Consider the following 22,059-nt stretch of genomic DNA (forward strand, 5'->3'; position numbering starts at 1 on the left):
CATTGTTCTTCTACAATTTTTCTTGGTGCTGATACTTAGATTCCTTAAGCTTTTCTTTTGGTAATCTTTACTTTGCAATTTTTATGACTTAACTTAGTTGACGAGTTCTCACTGTCAACAGTTTGGCGCCGTCTGTGGGAAACTAAGTTCCAAGCTACTGTTCTACCATTACTTCCGGCAAGAAGAAATGTCGAGACATTCACAGCGACTCTGGGAGCCACGAGAGGTGGAGGTCCAGCTTAACGGAGTCCAGCTGAAGGCCTCCATGAAGGATCCCCCTCCACCCAGAGATGTGGAGCCCCCAAGGGACCCTGAGGTTCACGAGGGTGATAGAGAGGCCTCGTCACCGGCCGTCTCGCCCGGAGGGAGTCCTCCAAGGGCACCACCAAGGAATGCCAATGAATTCTCGCTCCCTAAACCGCCACAAGTACCGAACTCCAGTCGGCAGGACCCGGGCCCCTCGACGCGTAGACATGATAAGCATCCCCGGGTCCATTCCGTGAGCTCGAGTTTGAAATCTCGATTATATGAAGAAGAAATACGTGAGCTACACCATAAGAACCAAAGGTTGGAGACCACCCTGGAGAACATGCAAGAGGTGCTGAATGGCCTATTGCAGGGTAAGTCAAGCGTGACTTTGCCCAAGAGAAAAGAGAAAGGCCGGGAGGGGTAGAGACCACCGTACCGATAGATGATGGGAGGACTCGACTCTCTACCAGTAGCACCCCCCGAGCGAAGCAACGCGAACATCCTAAACCACCGAAGCAGGCCCAGAAACCAGAGCCAAGGACCAACGCTGCCCCTCGCTACGATGACGAGGTCACCTCTAAGAGAGCACCCTTAGATTTTCGGGAGGACCTCAACAAAAAGAGGGCGGGTAAAGGGACCATGCCCCTTATGGCGCCTCGAGTGGGCAAAGGAAAGGCGGATCTTAATCCGTCCGCTTTAAGGGACTCCCTAAGCAAGAGGAGGCAGGACCTGGACACAGAAATGAGGAGCCTGCGAAGCAAGATCGTCACCGCCTCTGGCGGTCAGGTTTTTGAGGGAGAGTTTGACCATGAGTCACCCTTCGTGAGGGAGATCCAGGCCATCCACCTCCCTGCGAACTTTAAGGAACCCAATATGACCCCCTACGAAGGAAGCACAGATCCAAAGTACCATCTGGACGCATTTAACGACCTGATGAAACTGAGGGGAATTGGTAGCGGTGCCAGATGCCACTGCTTCGCCGTCACATTGAAAGGACCTGCATACAAATGGTTCAAAAGATTAAGGCCGGGGTCCATCAGGTCCTGGCAGCAGTTTTCTGATGAATTCCTCCAACAGTACCAGGCAGTGCGAGACTACACGATGCCAGGCACCAACCTGGCCAACGTGAAGCAAGGATAAAAGGAGAGCCTGAAGAGCTACATTCACAGGTTCAACATGGAGGCCGCAAAAGTGGGGAGCCTGACCCGTCGAGAGTTAAAAATGGCCATTACAGCCGGAGTGTGCCCAGGAAGCAAATTGTGGGACAACATGCTGAAGAGGGAAGTCACGGACTTAGATGACTTCTACGAGAGGGCGCAGAAGTACATTCGTGTGGAGGATGGTCACGCAAACCTAAAGGCAGGAAAGGAAGAGTCCAACGCGAAGCCCTCAGCTAACGACGGGTCGAATGTAGCAAAGAAGAAAAGGGCGTATGATGGGTCGAGGGATGATCAATAGAGAAAGACCAAACGGGGGAGTGATCATAGGCAAGCGGCTTACACTTACTATACGAACCTTACAGATACCAGGGAGCATATTTACCTCACCAATGAAGATCGATTTCCCTCCAAGAAGCCCCCACCAATGAGAAAGGACCGGTCCAAAAGGGATCCCAGTAGATACTGCCAGTACCACAAGGATATCGGTCACACCACAGTGGAGTGTATCCATTTGAAGGAAGAAATTGAGGAGCTCATCCGCAGGGGGCATCTAGGCTGTTATGTCAGGAGAGAAAGGCCAAAGCTGGAGGACGAGCCTGCGATACCCCAGACGCAAGGGCGAGCCCCAGAAATACAGGGAGAAGTCGGAACTATTTTTGGAGGTCCTGGGTTTGGGGGAGATTCTCGAAAGGGACGAGATAGGTATGCAAGAGAAGCCAGGCGAAGTCCGCCATCCTGTGTCATGAGTTTGAAACAACGACCCCCGAAAAGCTTCAAAGGGGAAAACGACTCGATCACATTCACTGAGGAGGATGCACAGGGGGTACATTTTCCCCATAACGATCCACTGGTATTGACAGTTCAGTTGGCAAATATGCGTGTGCATCGGGTCCTGGTGGACAATGGGAGCTCGGTGGACATCCTGTATCGCCCTGCCTTGGAAAAGATGGGACTGGGCATTCATCACCTAAAACCCTGCCAATCTTCCTTGTATGGATTCACGGGGGACTCAGTGCAATCCCTAGGGATGATCGAACTGGCACTCACCATGGGGGAGCAACCCCAGCAGACTACAGTCATGGCTAACTTTGTCGTAGTAGATTGTGCGTCAGCTTTCAATGCGGTATTGGGGAGACCATCCCTAAGAGAATTGAAAGCCATAACTTCTATATATCACCTGGTCGTCAAGTTCCCAACTCCAGGAGGGGTCACTAGTCTGAAAGGAGAATAGAGAGAAGCAAGGGAGTGCTACAACACCTCACTCCGTGCGCCTATGAAACTGCGGGAACCAATGGCCATGGTGATACATGAGGCGCTACGTGTGCCCACGGGGAGCCTGCAGAAGCTAGACCCTAGAGTCATGGAAGAGTCAAGAGCAGAACCAGTAGAGGAAGTAAATGAGGTTATCGTAGTGGAAGAACCGTTGAGAAAACTGAAGGTAGGAAGAAGCCTGCAAAATGACATGAAGGAGGAGTTGATAAGGATTTTGAAGGATAATCTGGATGTATTCGCATGGAGTCACGAAGATATGGTGGGTATAGATCCCAGTGTTATGTGCCACCATTTAAATATCTCCCATGAAGCGAGGCCCGTTAGGCAGAAGAGGCGGGCGCTAGACCCAGAAAGGTATGCAGCCTTAAAGGAGGAGGTCGACAAGCTGAAGACCAATGGGTTTATCCGTGAGTCATTTTACCCTGTATGGGTGTCGAATCCAGTACTAGTCCCAAAACAGAATGGGAAATGGAGGACCTGCGTCGACTTCTCAAACCTGAATAAAGCTTGTCCTAAGGACAGCTTCCCGCTCCCGAGGATGGAGCTGTTAGTAGATGCAACAGCGGGGCATGAATTACTGAGCTTCATGGACGCCTACTCGGGATACAACCAGATTCCTATGAACCCAGTGGATGAAGAGCATACGTCGTTCATAACGGATAAAGGATTGTACTGTTATAAGGTGATGCCCTTCGGGTTGAAGAACGCGGGTGCCACCTATCAAAGGTTGGTCAATAAGATGTTCACCAACCAGATAGGGAGGAACATGGAGGTATATGTTGATGATATGTTAGTAAAAACCAAGAATGCTACAGAGCTTAACAAGGACCTTGGTGAGATGTTTGACACACTCAGGAAGTATCGAATGAAGTTGAATCCGGTCAAGTGCACCTTCGGTGTATCCTCAGGAAAATTCTTGGGTTTCATGGTCAACTCCAGAGGCATCGAGGCCAATCCTGATAAGATAAAGGCCCTGATATAAATGAGCCCGCCAAAGAATAAGAAGGAAGTGCAATGTCTAACGGGAAGGATGGCTGCCCTTAATAGATTCATTTCGAGGTCAACTGATAAGTGCCTCCCCTTCTTTGACATCCTAAAAGGGAGCAAAAATTTTGCTTGGGATGAGAAATGTGAAGAGGCATTTATTAAGCTGAAGGAGGACTTGGGGAAGCCACCACTTTTGGCAAAACCTGAAAAAGGGGAAAAGCTATACTTATACTTGGCAGTGTCTGAACATGCCATAAGCACGGCCTTTGTTAGAGGGGAGAAGAAGGATCAACAACCCGTCTATTATATCAGCAAACGGTTGGGAGATGTAGAGAACCGGTACCCTGAAATTGAAAAGTTGGCATATGGATTAGTTGTGGCTTCGAGGAAGTTGAGACCCTACTTCCATGCTCATGCAATCGAAGTTCTCATTGATAGCCCTTTGAGACAGGTCCTGCATAATCCTGAGACCTCAGGAAGGCTGATGAAGTGGTCGATCGAGTTGAGCCAATTCGATATTGTTTATACCCCGAGAGTTTCCATCAATGGGCAAGTGCTGGCAAACTTCATAGTGGAGTTCACCAATCAGCTGAGTGAAGGAAGAAGTGAAGTAGGGGGGTGGACAGTCATGGAAAAGGAGCAAGGGGGTCTAGAGGAATAGAGCCTGCATGTGGACGGGGCGTCCAATGAAGGAGGATATGGAGCTGGTGTCATGATGACGGGGCCCGAAGGACACAAGATGTATTGTGCGATCCAGTTTGGGTTTGAGGCCTCCAACAACGAGGCAGAGTACGAAGCACTCTTGGTAGGCTTGCGGTAAGCCCTGGAGCTAAAGGTGACACGCCTACATATTTTTAGCGACTCACTGCTGGTGGTGTACCAGGTGAAAGGTGAGTATCAGGCAAGAGGACCAAAGATAGCCCCGTACTTGGAGAGGGTGAAGGGATATCTGGGACGATTGGCGGAATACAACATAGAGCAAATCCCAAGGGAGAGGAACACCCATGCCGATGCCCTGGAAAAACTGGTTTCCACCAAGGATGGGGATATCCTGGAGTCGATACCTGTGGAATACTTACCTAGGCCCAACATCATCAGCACGGACGTGCACATGGCCAGTGCCCCAAAGGAGTCGTGGACTGAACCGATTAAGAGATACCTGGAGGAAAGAACCTTGCCCGCGGACAAAAAAGTGTCCCGGAGGTTGTTGTACAAGGCCACTAGGTACACCTTGGTAGAAGGGGTTCTATACAAGAGAGGGTTCTCGATGCCACTCCTGCGATGTGCGGAAGAGGAGGAGGCGTTGAAAGTACTGCATGAGATACATGAGGGTGAGTGTGGAAACCATAAGAGTGGACCCTCCACAGCTAGGAAGGCCATGAGACAAGGGTACTACTGGCCCTCCATGGAGAGAGACGCACATGACTTTGCCAAGAAATGCGACAAATGCCAGAGGCACGCCAACTACACTCGGAAGCCCCCAAATGAGCTAACTAGCATGACCAACCCGTAGCCCTTCGCTATCTGGGGGATAGACTTGATCAGCGCTCTTCCCGCAGGCAGGGGTGGAGCGAAGTACGCGGTGGTAGCTGTGGAGTACTTCACTAAGTGGGTTGAAGCGGAACCTCTCATGAAGATAACGGCCAAGCATATCACCTCTTTCGTCAACAAATTCATTGTCTGTAGATACGGAGTACCCTACAAAATTGTTTCTGAAAATAGTACCCAGTTTGAGGGGGGAGCTTTTGAGGAATATTGTAGGGGAAGAGGGATAAGGAGAAGCTTCTCTGCAGTTGTACACCCAAAGGCCAATGGACAGGTGGAGGCCATTAACAGGGTTCTTAAAAAGAACTTGAAGGAAAAGCTAGAAAAGATGAAGGGAGCCTGGGTAGAGGAGCTACCAAATGTGCTATGGGCCTACAGAACCACCCCGCGCATGACCACTGGGGAGTCCCCATTCTCCTTGGCATACGGATGCAAGGTCGTACTCCCGGTTGAGATGCAGGTTAAGTCCCTTAGGAAACATACATATGGGGACGAGGCCAATCGCGTAGCTCTGGCGAAGAGCTTGGACCTGCTAGAAGAAAAAAGGGAGAAGGCACAAATGAGAATAGTAGTATACCAGCAGCGCGCAGCAAGGTACTACAACTCGAGGGTGCGAGAGAGGACTTTCAGAGTTGGTGACCTGGTGCTGAGGAAGGTACTCCCCAACACGCGAGACCCAGGGGCGGGGGTGCTCGGGGCGAACTGGTAGGGGCCCTACCAAGTCGCTCAGTGCATACCCCCAAACACTTATAAGCTGGCGTGCATGGACGACTCTGTCATACCTCGAGCATGGAATGTGGAGCACCTTAGGAAATACTACCAGTGAGGCGCCCACACCCAGTGCTAGAAGGACAGGTTTTCAAAGTGTTGCATCTTATCATAGTTTGGTAGGCAAAAATCAAAGAGGCTACTTAGATAACCTCCCAAGTAGGTGTAAGTTCTTATATGTATCGTTGTAACGTGAATTCTATGAATGAAACTGGTCACATTTTCGCACGCTATTTTTTCTACTTTATGTGGGCATCAATCAAATTTCCTGCCGAAGTAAACTTCACCAGACACTTGGGGGGCAATAGTGGCACGTGAAGATAAAGCATGCAACAAACAGGAGAATCCAAAAAAGGACCCCTTGCACCAGGATCCTAAAAAGGACCCTTTGTCAGGAGGATCCTAAAAAGGACCCTATGCACCAGGAGGATCCTAAAAAGGGCCCTCCATCAGGAGGACCCAAAAGGCACCATGACCCTAAAAAGGACCCTTTAACGGGAGGTCCCAGAAGGACCCCTTATATCGGGGCCTTAGGTGAAGTCCTTATATATAGAAAACAAGGAGAGGACCTTGTAAGGCATCCCTTGGGTTCACAAGGATTAGCTACCCTTGTGAACATCAAGGAGGCCAAAGGGACTTACAACAAAAAAAAACTATAGCAACAAAAATAATAAGTCTAGAGCGGCCACCAAGCCGTCTAGCCAAAAAGGGTCCTAAAAGAGACCCTTGCAAAAATAGTACTATGAATAACGACGAGAAGGACGCTTCTCGCAAAAAATAATAAGCGCGCACAAGAATATATAAAAGGATAGCTAGGACCCAAGGGGTCAAAATATCCTTATAAAAGTAATCAAGAGGCACCAAAAGAGGTCCCATTGAACCCTTTCACATGGGCTCCGAAGGACCTCCAGCCTGGTAAATAAAAGAGGGGAACCCACCAAATCCCATCATACAAGCTCAAAAGGGCCTCAAATGCAGTGGAATAAGAGATAAACAACCACACATGTATATATACATTAAAAAAAGGAGTCTTGAGGACAAGACAAGATTTACAAAAGAAAAATAGTAATGATAATGATATTACAAAGTCTCAAAAAAGGGCGTACACCCATAGCGGGCTAGCTGACAAAAGTTATGAAATAACAACTTCAGGGCCTCCTGCCACGGGCGCTCCACACGGCCGCTCGAGCAACGGTGTGCTCACTGAAAGAAGAGAAATCAAAATCGGGATCCTGCCTCCACACGCTGTAAAGGGTGCGGTCTATGGACTTGTACTCAATGGCAGTCTTCTCCGCCTCCAAGGAAGCATTTCTCTCCTGCAATGTGGTGACATTGGCCCTAGTAGCCTGTAGTTCAGCCTTGGTAGCCTTGACTTCGGCCCTTGCAGCCTGGAGTTCGACCTTGGTAGCCTCGACTTTGGCCTCTAAATAAGTAACTCTCTCCTGGGACGCTGCTGTGATAGCCTTGGTCCCTTGGAGTTCGCTCTTCAGGCTGGTAACTTGGCCCCGCAGCTTCGTGGCTTTGGCAACCACCTTCAGCTTCCTTTCTGATGAGGCAGCAAGCTTGGTCTGAACCCTTTTTAGTTTATTCTGGGTGTTCTCAAGCTCCTTCTCGAGCTCCCCGACCCGGGCCGTGAGACTATCCCTCTCAGCTGTTGTCGAGGAGAGAATGTTGGTCAAGTCAGCAAACCGCTGAGCCACAATATGGGCCTGCACAAGAAAGTTAACAACAGAAATAATAAGTAACAAAAAAATGTGTATGTACATCTATATATAATAGGACCGACACAACATGCATGAACTAACCTCCAGTCAGGTTCAGGGAGGTCCGAGGCGAGTTGGGTGAACCGCCGCCCGTAGGTGGCCAACAAACGATTCACCCAGGGTGCCCCATCCAGGACAGGGTCACCTGGCCGGATAAGGATAGACGACCTGCTCGCTGAGATGGGAGGGGGCGCAGAAAAAGTGGAAAAGTGAGGCTCCGGTGGATCAGAGGGGGGTTCTGGAAGATCGGCGAAGTTAGCCCCCGATGGACCAAGGTCGAGGGGAGCTTGAGTGAAAGCATCATAGCCCTCATGGTCGAGGCAAACAAAACACCCCGGAATGACCTGCTGGTCTTGAGAATGAGAGGCTATGTCCAGATCATAAGAGGCACATGGAGGGCATCCTCCAGGAGATGAAGGCAGCTGGTGAGGTCCCCCGCGGTCAAGGGGGGCTTCCTCCGGCTCTTCCTCAGCCTCATCGTCGTCTGGGCAAGGCTTGGCCAATACCCCCTTCATCTTCTTGGACCCAGAGATGGTCCATAGTAACTTAGGGTCTGAGACAGGGGACAATTTATGGAGGTTCAGATTTTTCACGGTGAATAAGTTCATCGCCTTTTTCATATCAGGGTCAGCGTTGAGGAACTTCCTCAGATCTCTCGCTTCCAGCCTGACGACTGTGGGTTCGGAAAATTGCTCTGCATAATACATGCCATGGTCGATATGAACGTAAGTCATGAAACAATAAGTTGCAAGAAAGTAAAAGAGAGAAAGTGATACTTAGGGTACTTACTGGGAGTGACCCGGAAGTCCTCACGGACAGAGAGGGGGCCTTGCACGAAGAACAATTCCTGCTTCCAGGACCCCGGGTTGGACACCGAGCCCTCTATCAAAGAGGCTTCACTGTTTGCTTTTGGCAAATAATAGAAGCCCCTTGACTAGGGAGTGGGCATGAGGTTGTAGAGGAAGTGCACCTCTTGCGCCGTAGGGGTGCGCTACACCAGTTTCATAAACGCAACGAAAAGGCAGCTCAAAGTCAGCCAGCCATTGGGTGCCAGCTGAAGTGGTGCCAGGTCGAAATAGTTGAGGACCGCAACAAAGAACGGGTGTAGCGGGATGGTACCACCCGATTTAAGGATGTGCTCGCTAAAAGCCACAAAACCGGTCTTAGGGCAGTTAGCCCGGCATGTCTCCAAAGGAGTGTATAAAGCGTACTCTGGGGGAACGCGATAGTGATGCATAATTTCTCTCATTTTGTTCTCGGACACATGCGACACCAGTTTGGATGCTAATAAAGAAACATCATCCGGTTCATTGGAGGCTACCTGTCGTCGTGCCCTCGGCATATCTGCAAAACCAAAAGAAAAAGGTGAGAAAGAGGCAGAACACTTGACCCTCCATTTTTTCTTCCTAGCAAGAGTCTTCCATCGGGGGAGCGACTGTGGAAGCGCTAAGCTAGGGAAAATCAAGACTAAGGGTTGAGGAGAAACGGAAGCGGCCCCATGACAGTTATCAGGCGAGGATGGGCTGGAGGGCTCAGGCGGAAGGTGTCCCTCCATAAACTCCAACTCCCTCTACAACTCTAAAAGGGTCACCCTAAGGCTCGTTACATGGTCACTAAAGTCTGGGAGAAAGGTGCTCCGTCTCCTCTCAACGCCGAGTCAATTTCGCTCTCCACCACCCAAATTTTATGCCTAAGTTCAGCCTGGTACTCAAGATGACGGATACGGGCCTGCCTTAAGGAGTCATAGTCTTGGTAAGGATTTTCCTCATGGAACTCTGAGTCTGAGGACAGGTCAATAAACTAAACCCCCGGATGTATGTCGAACGAACCATCGCTGGCCATGAGACCTCGTCCCGAAAGAAAAAAAGGGTTCACGTATAAATGAGAAGATTGCTACAAAACACAAAGGAGAGGGCTTGAAACCTCTAAGTGCACACGCCCTAAATGATCACCTATAGGGTATAAATAGGGGGGCATGCAACTGGGCTAACTCACGGAAGGCTTAGGCCAAAATACCCCATCCCGAGGAATGCTAGTTTGGACCCAATGAATATGAGGGAAAACGAAAATATACCCCAAGAAAGGAAAATAGAGTGTTGTTGAGGTCAAATGGAGGTCAAGGGCCAAAAGCACCAAATGGTCGGAAGTACGCGTCTGCAAAAATAGACAAAAAGGATGTGTTAGCCTCCAAATAGACATACCAAAAAATTAGCTCATATGTATAAAAGGAAAAAAAAATGAAATGAAAAAATAAAATGAAGGAAACTATGGCAAAAATGAGGATGTGGGGGATTGAACCCCTTACCTCTTGAAAGAGGAAGGATTCTAAAAACCACTAAGCCAAGGAAGTAAGGTGTAACCGAGCTTTCATCTCAGCAAGTATCTGCTGCCAGTTCTCAAGGACTGGTGGAGGGCTCTGGCCCTGTTCTTCATCTCTAGCCTCAGACCCTGTTCCGGCTAGTCTTATTGATCACCTTGGGTGAATAACTATACAAGTTTATCTACAATCAACAACTCGGCAGTCAGGCAATGATAACAAGTTAATAATCTTTCCATAGTCCACCATTGAAACAAAACTGGCAATATGCAATCAAGATGCAAGTAAGCATTTAAATATTCATTCACATGCAGCAACAATGCAAATAAGCATGCCTCATCATAATCATACAACAGTCAAGGGCCAGGTCCTATCAGTATCTCATGCTCCCTATTAATCATACAGGTTAAAACATTTATATTTCATTTTATCATGCAATTACATATATTCAATTACCAAACCCTGAGTCGAGCTTGTCTTTAGCGACGAGTGTACATGCCCAGCCAGTCTTCAGGAACCCTTAAACCTTGACGGCTGTGATACCAAGTTGTAACACCCTGGATAACCAAGACCGATACACTGTGTATTATAAAATAGTGCAAGACTTTCTAATCAAGTCGTTTGAACAATAACGTGTTCCTAAAGTCAACTATCAAGTTAAGGTTAGAAAATTTTGATCATAAATGGTTAATTTTCATTAAAATAGATGTTTGGTGCATGAGATCCAAAAAACAGGGTATAAGTGATTATTTAAAACCCTCAAAAGTTTAATAAAAGCATAAGCCAATCTAATGGCAAAATACAAGTTTTAGAGCTCTGTCCCTAAACTTTCCCTCGGTCGTGGCAGTCGAGCAGCTTACTATGTACACTACGCCCCCAGAGCTCTCCATTTCATGGTTGATCCAGTTTCCCCTTGCCTTTACCTGCACCACGTAGCACCCGTGAGCCAAGGCCCACCAATAAAATCATCAATTGTATTTGATCAATCTTAACTCATCAGTTCAATTAAATAATGGAATACAATCATCAAACTATCCAATGGTAAACATATAATCTGAAGTTCATATTCTAGCTAGTCACACAAATATTCAGGGTCGGTGCGCTTAGACCGAGCTCTCTATTTATCTAGATGACCCCGGCTCGCTTAGGCCGAGTTGTGTTCTATACGCATATCATCTGCCCCGACACCCTTAGGCCGTCCATTTTCATATATCATAAAAATCGTACAATCACATAGTACACGTATTCAGATATTTGGAACCACAGTTCCATCCAGATCCACAAGGGTGCAGTTTTCTTACCTCGAATCCCAAGCGGAGAATTAAGAACGGTCTCGAGCATGATCCTCAGTCTTGAGCCTTGGCGATAAACCTAGTCACAGTGTCAATGGGTAACTATCAATTTATAATCCAATTAAATTCTTAGGAAATAATAGCTAGCCTCCGAGACCTCGATTTCAACTAAACTGGGTAGTAGAAATCCTCCGGGCATCTAAGGTTTGAATCCCCAAGCCTCCTCGAGCTTAAAACCCTCAAACAGTGCAAATTTGCATTTGAGCTGCCACCCAGCCCCCTTAAGGGTCGCGGCGCGCTCAAGTTATAGGCTAAATGCCTCAGTACTGAAGGACGCAGGCCGCGACCCGCTATACTTTGCACTGCGACGCCCCTTGATAAAATAAAGGCCCTTTAGCCTCCTCGAGCATACAGGCCACGACGCATGAAGAACAGGGCCTCAACCCGAGCCCCCATACCTAGAAAACTAGCCTTTTTCCTACGTTTTCCTCAAGCCTAAACCTCAAAATTCAACCCCAATCATCAACCAAACTCAGATTTAAGCCCAGAATTACTTTCCTTATAACCTAAACATCAAATCTAGTTTATAACAATTCCCTTACACCAATCAATCACCCATAACCAATCACCATCTAGAATTCATGCAAACTCTAAACTCTAACATTATTAAAACGGAATTCAACAATTACAATTGAAAACTTATCTTAGTTTGCAGCCTAATTCCCCAGCAAGGGCTTTGGATGATCCCAGCTTAATCCCCTAGATTCGCACAGCTGAATTCCCTGGTTCAATTCTTCAATTCAGCAAGAATTACACAAGCTTAAGAGAGAGAGGGAGAGAACCATGAGTGAGAGGAAATGGGAGAGTGTGTAAGAAATTTCTTAGAGTTTTTGATCATTCCCTACACTTCTAAGTATATCCTAACACTACAAAATACTTTTTTTCCCCTTTAAGCTTATTAGTCCTCCAAGGGTTCTAAGGGGTAAAATGATCATTCCCCTCGGTTCCTGCTAATTCCTCAAATGTTCGTACTATTAACCAATTAACCTCGTCATGTCTAATAATTTACCAAATACTCGTTCATTCCCCAATAAATCCAAAAATATTATCTAAATTCCCAAGAATACTCCCCGGCTCCCCTGAGCTGGGTATTTAAACCGCATTGTGACTATTTCGCTCATCCGCTCATTAGGACCGTCTCAAGCCATATACTGCAAATATATCCACATAATAATGTGGTCTCAACCATTTATCACATGTAATCACATTTATGCCCTCAATGGTCCCAAAATTATAGATATGCCCTTATGAACGATAAAGGGCCCACATGCATATTTAATACTCATAGACATGCATATAATATATTCATATAATCATGTTAATCATGCATGCCACATAGTCACACATTTAACAAATTAAACATACATATATCCTGTAATGCCCTCCGGGCACACTAATCAAGGCACTAACCCTATTAGCAATTTTGGATCATTATACCAGGACCCTACGTCATAAGCAAGACATTGAAATGGTAGCCGTCGAGGAGCATACTCCTAAAAAATATCGAATAGAAGAAGATTGTATAACTTTCTCTGAGCTTGACATACAACATGTCAGGTTCCCCCACACAGATCCCCTGATTGTAGATATCCAGATCACCAACATGATCATGTAGATTGTTGGTGGACACAGGAAGCTCGGTAAATATACATAACATATCATCATTAGAGAGAATGAAATTATCAGTATAATATTTGGAACTGTGTAACCAAACCATCTATGGATTTTCTGGCGAAGGGCTTACTCCAACAAGGTCGATCAGACTCCCGGTCACAGCAGGAGAGACCCCTGCAAACATGACATTACTCGCTACTTTTATAGTAGTTCAGTATCCTTCAACATATAATCTAGTGATCGAAAGACCCATCCTGGTAGAGATACGAGTCGTGACCTCAATGTGGTACCTAGCCATGAAATTCCCAACAGATGTAGGAATTGGGTGTGTGCTTAGAAATCAAAGGGAGGCAAGGGAACGCTACAACTCATACATCACAAAGGAAAAATAGTATAGTGAGGGGAGTGGGTTCATTTCATCGAACAACACTAACGGGTCAGAGAAAAGGTTGCAAAGAGTCAGCGGACCTAATGCCCAATCCGGTGAACAAGTCACCAAATAGGGTGTTGCCCAAAGTGAGGAAAAAATTAGCGATACTCACTTTGGGGATTTTGAGGAGGAAGTTGGACCTACGTAGGATCTCAAGGAGATTCAATTGGAAGCAGAACGACCGACTAGAGTTGTGAAAGTTGATAAAAACTTAGAAATAATGATAAAATAAGATCTAGTGGAATTTTAAAGAAAGAATCAAGAAGTATTTTTCTGGTTCCATAGTGAAATGGTGAGAATAAACCCAAAAATTATTTGTCATGTCTTAAACATCGACAAAAACCACTCACTAGTCCAACAAAAAAAGAGATTACTCGACAAAGACCGGTCCAAAGAGCTAAGAGAGGAAGTCGAGAAGCTTAAGGAAAATTGATTCATTAGGGTAGCATTTTATCCATCATGGGTCTCTAAAATTGTTTTAGTCCTAAAGCCAAATGAAAAGTGGGGGACTTCCGTGGATTTTACAAATCTCAATAAAGCTTGCCCAAAGGAATGTTTTCCATTGCCAAGGATTAACCAGTTGGTCGATGCAACACCAGGACATGAAATGTTGTCATTTATTGATGCAATAGTTGGCTACAGTAAAAAAAGTATGTACCCACCTGACCAAGAACATACCAGCTTTTGACCAGATACTAGGCTATACTGCTACAAAGTAATATCTTTTGGTTTGAAAAACGCTAGTACAACTTACCAATGGCTAGTAAATAACATGTTTAAAGATCAGATTAGCAACAAAATGGAAGTATACGTCGATGATATGTTGGTCAAGTCGAAAAAGGTTGGTGGGCACATCAAGCACTTACGAGAATGTTTCAACATCTTGAATTAATATCAGATGAAGCTTAACCCTCTCAAGTGTTCTCTTGGAGTCGGATCAGGGAAGTTTTTGGGTTTCATAGTGAACTCACAAAGAATAGAAGCTAACCCCAAGAAGATTCAAGCATTGATTGACATGAAATTTCCCACCAGGATTAAAGATGTACAAAGTCTAACAGGAAGTATTGTTGCCATAAGCAGGGTCCTTCTCACTTTGGTCCTAGAACCTCGAGTCTCCGATCTTGCAATGAAGGGAAGACTCTTTGCAGGACTAGATCATCGGTTGTAAACCTTTGGCTCTTAACTTTTGAGCTAAAGTGCCTTGCGATCTTTCCCTAATACATCTTCAGTTGCACTTGTGATTCCTCCCGGATCTCTTTGATTAGATCTAGGGATTCTAGGAGTATGGCGTGGTTCAAGAAAGGGTCGTACGTATCTCGTCTGTGAGACGCAACTGAAGTTTCTACTGGGATGACCGTTTCGCACTCGTAGACCATTGAATAGGTAGTATGCCTGGTTGACGTTCTTTCTACGGTCCAGTAGGCCGACAGGAGAGTTCTGCTTCAACATTTGTGGCCAATTTTGTCAGCATGTCTGCGAACACATTCTGTTCCATGGGGATCTGGAGAATGAAGTATATTTTCAAAGATTGGAGTAACTCTCGGGTTCCAATCATGTAGGCGGCCATCTTCTCCCCCTTTGTTTGGTATTCTAATGAAATCTACCTGACCACAAGCTAGGAGTCGAAGTGGACTTCAATGTTCTAGGCCCCTACCTCTTGGGCCAAGCGTAATCTGGCAAGGATGGCCTCGTGCTCAGCCTCATTGTTCGATGCTTCAAACCAGAAGTGTAGGGTACTTTGCAACCGGTGACCTTGAGGGGATATCCGGATTATCCCAGCCCCAACGCCAGTCTAATTGGAGGCTTTGTCCACGATGACCTTCCAAAATGGCACTATAGGGTCAACAGGTTCTTCGTCCTCGGTTATCTCAGTGCATTCCAGAATGAAGTTAGCCACGCCCTGTCCCTTGATGAAGATTTTGGGCACATAGGCGATATCAAACTGACTCTGCTCCATGGCCCACTTCAAAAGTCTTCCTGATGACTCAGGTTTCTCTAATACATGTCGTAGGGGATGGTTCATTAATACCTTGATGGCATGGGCTAGAAAGTAAGGTCTTAGCTTCGTGGAAGCAGTCTGTAAGCATGATGTCAATTTCTCGATTAAAGGCTATTTGGACTCCACGCCCAACAACATTTTGCTTACGTCATAGATTGGGAGTAGGAAATTTCCCTCTTGTCGCACTAATTTGGCACTGATGGCGTGTTGTGACACTACCAAATATAGGTACAGTGGTTCCCCATTTACCAGTTTCTACAAGATTAGTGCTTGGGCCAATTGCTCTTTCAACTTTAAGAAAGCCTCTTCGCATTTGGCTGTCCACTTGAACCTCTATTTTCCACAAAGTATTTTGAAGAATGGGATGCACTTGTTCATGGAATTTGACACAAAGCATCTTAAAGATACTATTCTTCTCATCAGTCTTTGAACATCTTTGTGCTTTAGTGGCGATGGCATGTCGATCAATGCTCTGATCTTGTCTGGGTTGGCTTCTATCCGACTTGAGCTTACTATGAAGCCTAGAAACTTCCCAGATGCTATTCCAAAAGTACACTTCTTGGGATTTAGCTTCATCCCGTACTTTTGGATAATGGCAAATGCTTCTTCCAGGTCATCCTCATGTTGGGCCGATGTCTTAGTCTTGACCAACATGTCGTCTATATAGACCTCGATGTTCTTCCCCAGTTGGTTCCAAGCCATTCTGTTGACCAGTCTTTGACAGGTGGTGGTGTGTTCATGGTTTGTTACATGCATCAAGATTTGATTGTCACTAGAGTAAGCATTTATGAAGCTTAACAACTCATACCTAGATGTAGTATCCGCCATCTGGTCAATTTGAGGTGGAGGGAAGCAATCCTTTGGGCATGCCTTATTAAGGTCCATGAAGTCGATGAAAAACCTCCACGTTCCATTTGGCTTTGGCACCAACACCAGATTTGCTAACCAAATGGGTTACAAGGCCTCCCGGATGAAGTTGATCGAGGATAAGTTCTTGACTTCTAGCTTGAGGGCCTCTGCCCTTTTCGCACCTTGGAGCCTTCGCTTCTGCTGGATGGGAGTTGCATTCTCGTCATGTTCATGACCTGACATATGACATTGCGGTCAATCCCGGTCATATCCAAGTGGGACCAGGCCAAGACATCTTGCTTTTCTTCTACCCGAGATATTATGGCATCCTTGACTTTTGAGTTCAAGTTCCTCCCTAACTGGATCACTTTGGTCCGGTCGATGTCACAATGCTTTGAAGGCTGTCTTGAATATGACATTGACGGAGCTTCCGTCATCCACCCACACTCGGGATACTCTCATGTTGATGATTTAGGCATCAATAATCAAAGGTTCGTGATACGGGAAATGAACATTCTGGGCATCTTCCTCCGTGAACGTTATGGGCAAGTCCATCAGCTTTGGGCATTGGGCCGGAGTTTGGACCAATTCACACACCTCATGGTCGTGATTGAGCTCATTGAGGTATCTCTTCTTATCATTCTGGGAAGGTCCTCCTAGGTGCGGGCCTACTAATATGATGGCCACGTGGCCATCTACTCGGGGAGGCACGGTTCTGGGAGGATATGACATCTTGGGCCTGGGAGCCATAGGACCTCTGGGTGATTGCACTATCAGGGCCCCCTGAGGGTCTTGTGCTCCCGATCCTGGAGCATACCCTCCCTGAGGAGTTTGATATGGTCCGTTGGCCTTGGGCCAGAGATTGTTCCAGAGTTGTTGGCAGCCTGGAACTCTTGTTGGCATTCTCACTCACTAGTGGAGATGACCCAGTTTGATCAAATTATCGATCTCGTCCTTCAGCTAATGACATTCTTCAGTTGTGTGGCCCAAGTCCTTGTGATAGGCACACCTTTTGATGGCATCCCTTGAGTTCTTTCCCCTCTAAATATGGGGATTGGTTTCTGGTAATGGACTATGTTTCCCATTGATGCTTGCCTCAACCGCTCCAGTTCGAGACGGTTGGGCACCTCCGGGAGCAGCACTATACCTGGTTGGTCTTATTCCGTATCTAGAGAAAGGGGCTCATGAAGCTGGAGCATATCCTGATGAAGTGGGACCATAGACAGTTGGGCCATGAACAACATCCTAAGGGATCCAGTAGATCCAGACACCACTGGAAGGGTTTATGCTATTGACTGGGGTGCTGGCTTCCATTGTAAGGCTTGGATTCGAGCCTCTTCCCAATTGGTGAGACCTTTTGCCCTCCTTATAAATTCTTCAAGAGTGGTCGCCTTGCTGTATTGCATGTCGTTCCTGAGAAGGGATCCGACCCTAATTCTGGACTAGAGAGTTACAAGGCGCTGTCCATCATCAACCTTAGTTTTTAGGCTTCTTCCATGAAGAATTGAATGTAGGCCGTAAGGCTTTTCAGTAGAATGTTGCTTGATATTGGCCAGCGCATTGACTTCCATGTCCAATTTTTGGGCGGCCACAAATTGTTCATAGAAAGTTGATTGCAATCCGGACCAAGAATGGATCGATCCCATCTTGAGCCTTTTCGACAAATCTTCAGTGGGTTCAATCAGAGTGATTGAGAGCACAAGCATAGGATGTCGGGTTCATTTTGACATCATGAACCCTTTGGGTTAAACGACGTCCAGGATGTGCTTGGAACATGGTTCTTCTTCTTCATCTTCATAATTGGAACCTACATCTTCTTGTTTTTGGATCAAGCGGTCCGGGACTTTTTTGAGAGCAGCCAACTGTTCCATTAACTACCTGGCCATTCCATTGTCCAGGGGGACTCTTTCGTTCCTCCTGTTGTTGAGGTTATTCCTTCAGTCGCAACCTCGAGGGTGAATCTTTTCTTTTCGGGCCCGCTCCTTCTGGGCATTGACGCCGTTTCTCGTTCCTTTCCGTGTCTACGCCCTCCGTGATCCTTGTTCATGGAAGTGCTAGGATAAAGACGTCCTTCTTAACTGTTCATCCCCCCTTCAGATTGTTCGGATGATTCGGTCTTGGGATAGGATTCATGTGTTCTTTCCTAGGGAATTGTCCAGGGAAAGCCCCAATTTTTGGAACGGGAGAAGCTTTCTTATGGGGGTTTGCTTTTTCAATAGGATCAACCACATTGACTTCCCCTTTTTCTTGAGAAGGATTTGATGGACCGACTTTGGAATGTGGGGATCGTCTCGGAGGAGGGATAGGGGTTGCGTTGTTGGGCACGCTAGTCCCTGTTGGTGAGACAGGCGGATGCGTTCCTGGGGGAGGAATGACTAAAAGAGTGGTTGAAAATCCCTATGCAGTAATAAAAGCTTGAAGAGCAAGGAGGGACTCTTGCATCTCGCGGGTGGTCTCCTACTGTACTTCCATTCTTGCCTCTTGGTCTAGGACTTGTTGCCTCAGATGAACCACTTCTAGATCCTCTTGCTCAAGTTCCACGTCTTTCCTATCAATATCAACGAGATTCTCAGCTTCATGGTCTTTATATCCCTCTCCATCTTCCTCGTAGTAATCTTCATCGTAGTCACCCCCTTCTACGAAGTTCTTGGAGTCCTCAAGCAAGGGGCCATGATAAGGCACTTCCTCTAGTTGGTCATGAGTAATTGGTTGATTTGGCAATTGTTCTCCATTGTCTTGTTGTTGCTGTTGAGCAGGAACTTACATGGTATGCCTGGTGTTCACCATTTTTGTAGATTATCAAGGTTGATTCAAGCTTTCTTCAGCTCTCAATGAAAGCACTGAAATGTGTACCGAGCTTTTCAGAAACTATAAATATATTAAAAGTTAAGAGCTGGAAAGAAAGGCTAACAAAAAAATAAGATCACCATTTTTACGTTGTTGGGGCGTTAATGAACCTTAGTCGACGAGTCACTACTATTAGGCTTTCGTGAGTTTTGACAATGGAAGTTTTTTGCAAGTTCAGCTGCGTTTAGCTTACAAGAGAAAATATGGGATCCCCACTACAGTGCACCATTGATCATATTTATAGGTGGTTATGTCAATTGGGCTGGACTAATCCGGCCCCAATAAGGATATAATTACAATTGCTCGCTAATGGAGCAATAATACAAGAAATATAACATAATTAACGGTTGTTAATCTGGGCCCATTGAGCCGGCTTAGGCGTGGTGAAGCCTTACAACTGTCCTTTGTAGGTTAGCATGAATTGATCTGCGTGGGTTACCAAGGAGATCCTGGGGACAAGGTCAGTCAAATTAGGGCCAGTACCATTTCCTAGGAACAGTGTATGTTCCGTGCGTACCCCATTCTGCAAGTTAGTTAGGGAGACCAATTGCCATATTTCTAACGTCCCAAAAATGCTAATAAGGTTTAATGCCTTGATTAGCATGGTGAGAGGGCATATTTGGATATGTTTGTGGAATTAAATTATTAAATGTGTGACGATGTGGCATACATGATTTATATGATAATATGGATAGATATGCATGTTTATGTTTCTAAGGTTCTGGTTGAATTCTTAGTTCCTAGGAGGACATTGGTTATATTTCTAGGTGATTGTATGGCTCTAAGTATACTATTGAGGTGTAGAGGCTTAATTCTATTTTTGGTCCACGTTATGTTGGATTTTGATTGATTAGGCTGAGGAAAAATGTAGTGAAAATATGCATGTTTTTCTGGGTTTTGGCTCGAGCCGTGGCCCTGTTCTTCAGGTGCCGCGGGCCGTGTTTGCAAAAGGCTGGGTGCCTCTAAATTTTTGCGTGGTACAGGTTAAGGCACGTCGTGGCCCACATCCCCAGAAGAGAGGCTTAGGGCTCTCTGACTTGTAGCACACTGTGGCCCTAGGGGGCGAGCCGCGACTCTAATTTATAGAAATAGGAAAGTTAGGATTTTATGCTCGGGAACTCAAACCTAAGTGCTCGGAAAGGATTCTACTACCCAATTTAGTGGAATTCGAGGACCCGGAGGCTAGTACGCTATTCTAAAGCTTTTTAATTGGTTTAGTTTTTAATGGTTATACCTTAACATTTTGTGACTAGGGTTACCGTTAAGGCTCAGGATTGAGGATCGTACTCGGGACTCCTCGAGGTAAGAAAACTGCACCTGGGTTGTGAATGGGGCGGAGACCCCCTGTAAATGAATATATGTGAGTTTGTAAACATATGCGTGTTTGTGGGTATTTGGATAAGAATGTTTGTTCATGCTGCTTTCGATTGCGTGTTTCACAATCTATCTATCCGATATATTTGATCTTAGAGTCAGCCTAAGGGAGTCAGGGCTGATGTTCAGTGTGCAGATCGAAGCCCGACCTAAGCAAGCTGGGGTCACCTACATAACTAAAGCTCTCGACCTATGGGTGCCGACACTTAACTAACTGTTAATATTTTCTAGCTTGTTGCTTATGTTCTGTTATTATTGCCTTGATTGGTCTGAGTTTACTGCATATGTAATGTTGTTCATTTTTGCATGCGAATTAAGTTTTCTTGCTGAGCCTTGGCTCGGGTGCTATGTGGTGTAGGTAAGGGGAAAGAAAAGTTGGACCAGCCGTGACTTGGAGAGCTTTGGGGGCAGTGTGTACATCAACAACTGCTCGACTGCCACAACCAAGGGATTGACAAGAAATATAGCCAAAATTGTATTTTGCACTTAGGCTAGCTTCAGTTGTATTTACTTTTAAGTGTTGTAATTTCCTTGTAAACATTATTTTTTTGATCCCATGTACCAACTCTTATTTTAATGAAAGTCGACTATTTTCTAGTCAAATTCTTTTATCTCTAACTCGTTAGTTGAATTTAGTAACACGTTTATGTCTAAATGACTTGATTAGCAAGTCTTGCACTATTTAAAATTCTCAGTCTAATGGTCTTGGCTATCTAGGGCATTACAACTTGGTATCAAAGTAGTCTAGGGTTAAAGGTTCCTCAAGACTGACTGGGCATGTACACTCGCCACTAAAGACAAGCCCAACTCAGGGTTTAGTAACCATATATATGATTAAATGTGTGAATGTTTAAATGAAATATAAATGTCTTATTTACATGTTTACTAGGAAGAGGTATACTGGTAGGGTCTGGCCCTTGACTCCTATGTGGATATGATAAAACGCATGGCTGCATTATAATTGTATACTGTTGTTTGAGTATTGACGTTAGACCATGGGGTGATTTTAACCTATTATCATTGCCTAATCAGTCGAGTGTTGATTGTAGATAAATTTGGAGAGTTATTCCTCCAATGTGATCAATTCGACTAGACGTCATTGATCAAGGCTAGAGATGATAATCTGGGAGCTGCTGTATGAAAGATTTAGGAAGCAGCATCCTCCAGTCTTTGAGAGAGGACCAGATCCACTTAAGGTTTAACATTGGATGACTTTGATCACCCCAATCCTGGACATCACAAGACTGGAAGGAAATGATAGGGTGGCCTGCACCACCTATATCCTTCGAGATGATTCCCACATTCGGTGGGATGTGGCATCCCAGACTTGAGATGCTTCTACCATGAGTGGGGATGAGTTTAGAGATTTGTTCAACCAGAAATACTATAGTATTATCATCAGTGCGACAAAGGTGAATGAGCTCATCGATTTGGTACAAGGCAGTATAACAGTTACTGATTATGTCCTAAAATTTGACAGATTAGTGAAATTTGCACCTGATCTGGTGCCTACAGATGTAGCCAGGCAGGACA

This window comes from Humulus lupulus, chromosome 9 (genome assembly GCF_963169125.1).
Source record: "Humulus lupulus chromosome 9, drHumLupu1.1, whole genome shotgun sequence".
Classification (NCBI taxonomy): domain Eukaryota; kingdom Viridiplantae; phylum Streptophyta; class Magnoliopsida; order Rosales; family Cannabaceae; genus Humulus; species Humulus lupulus.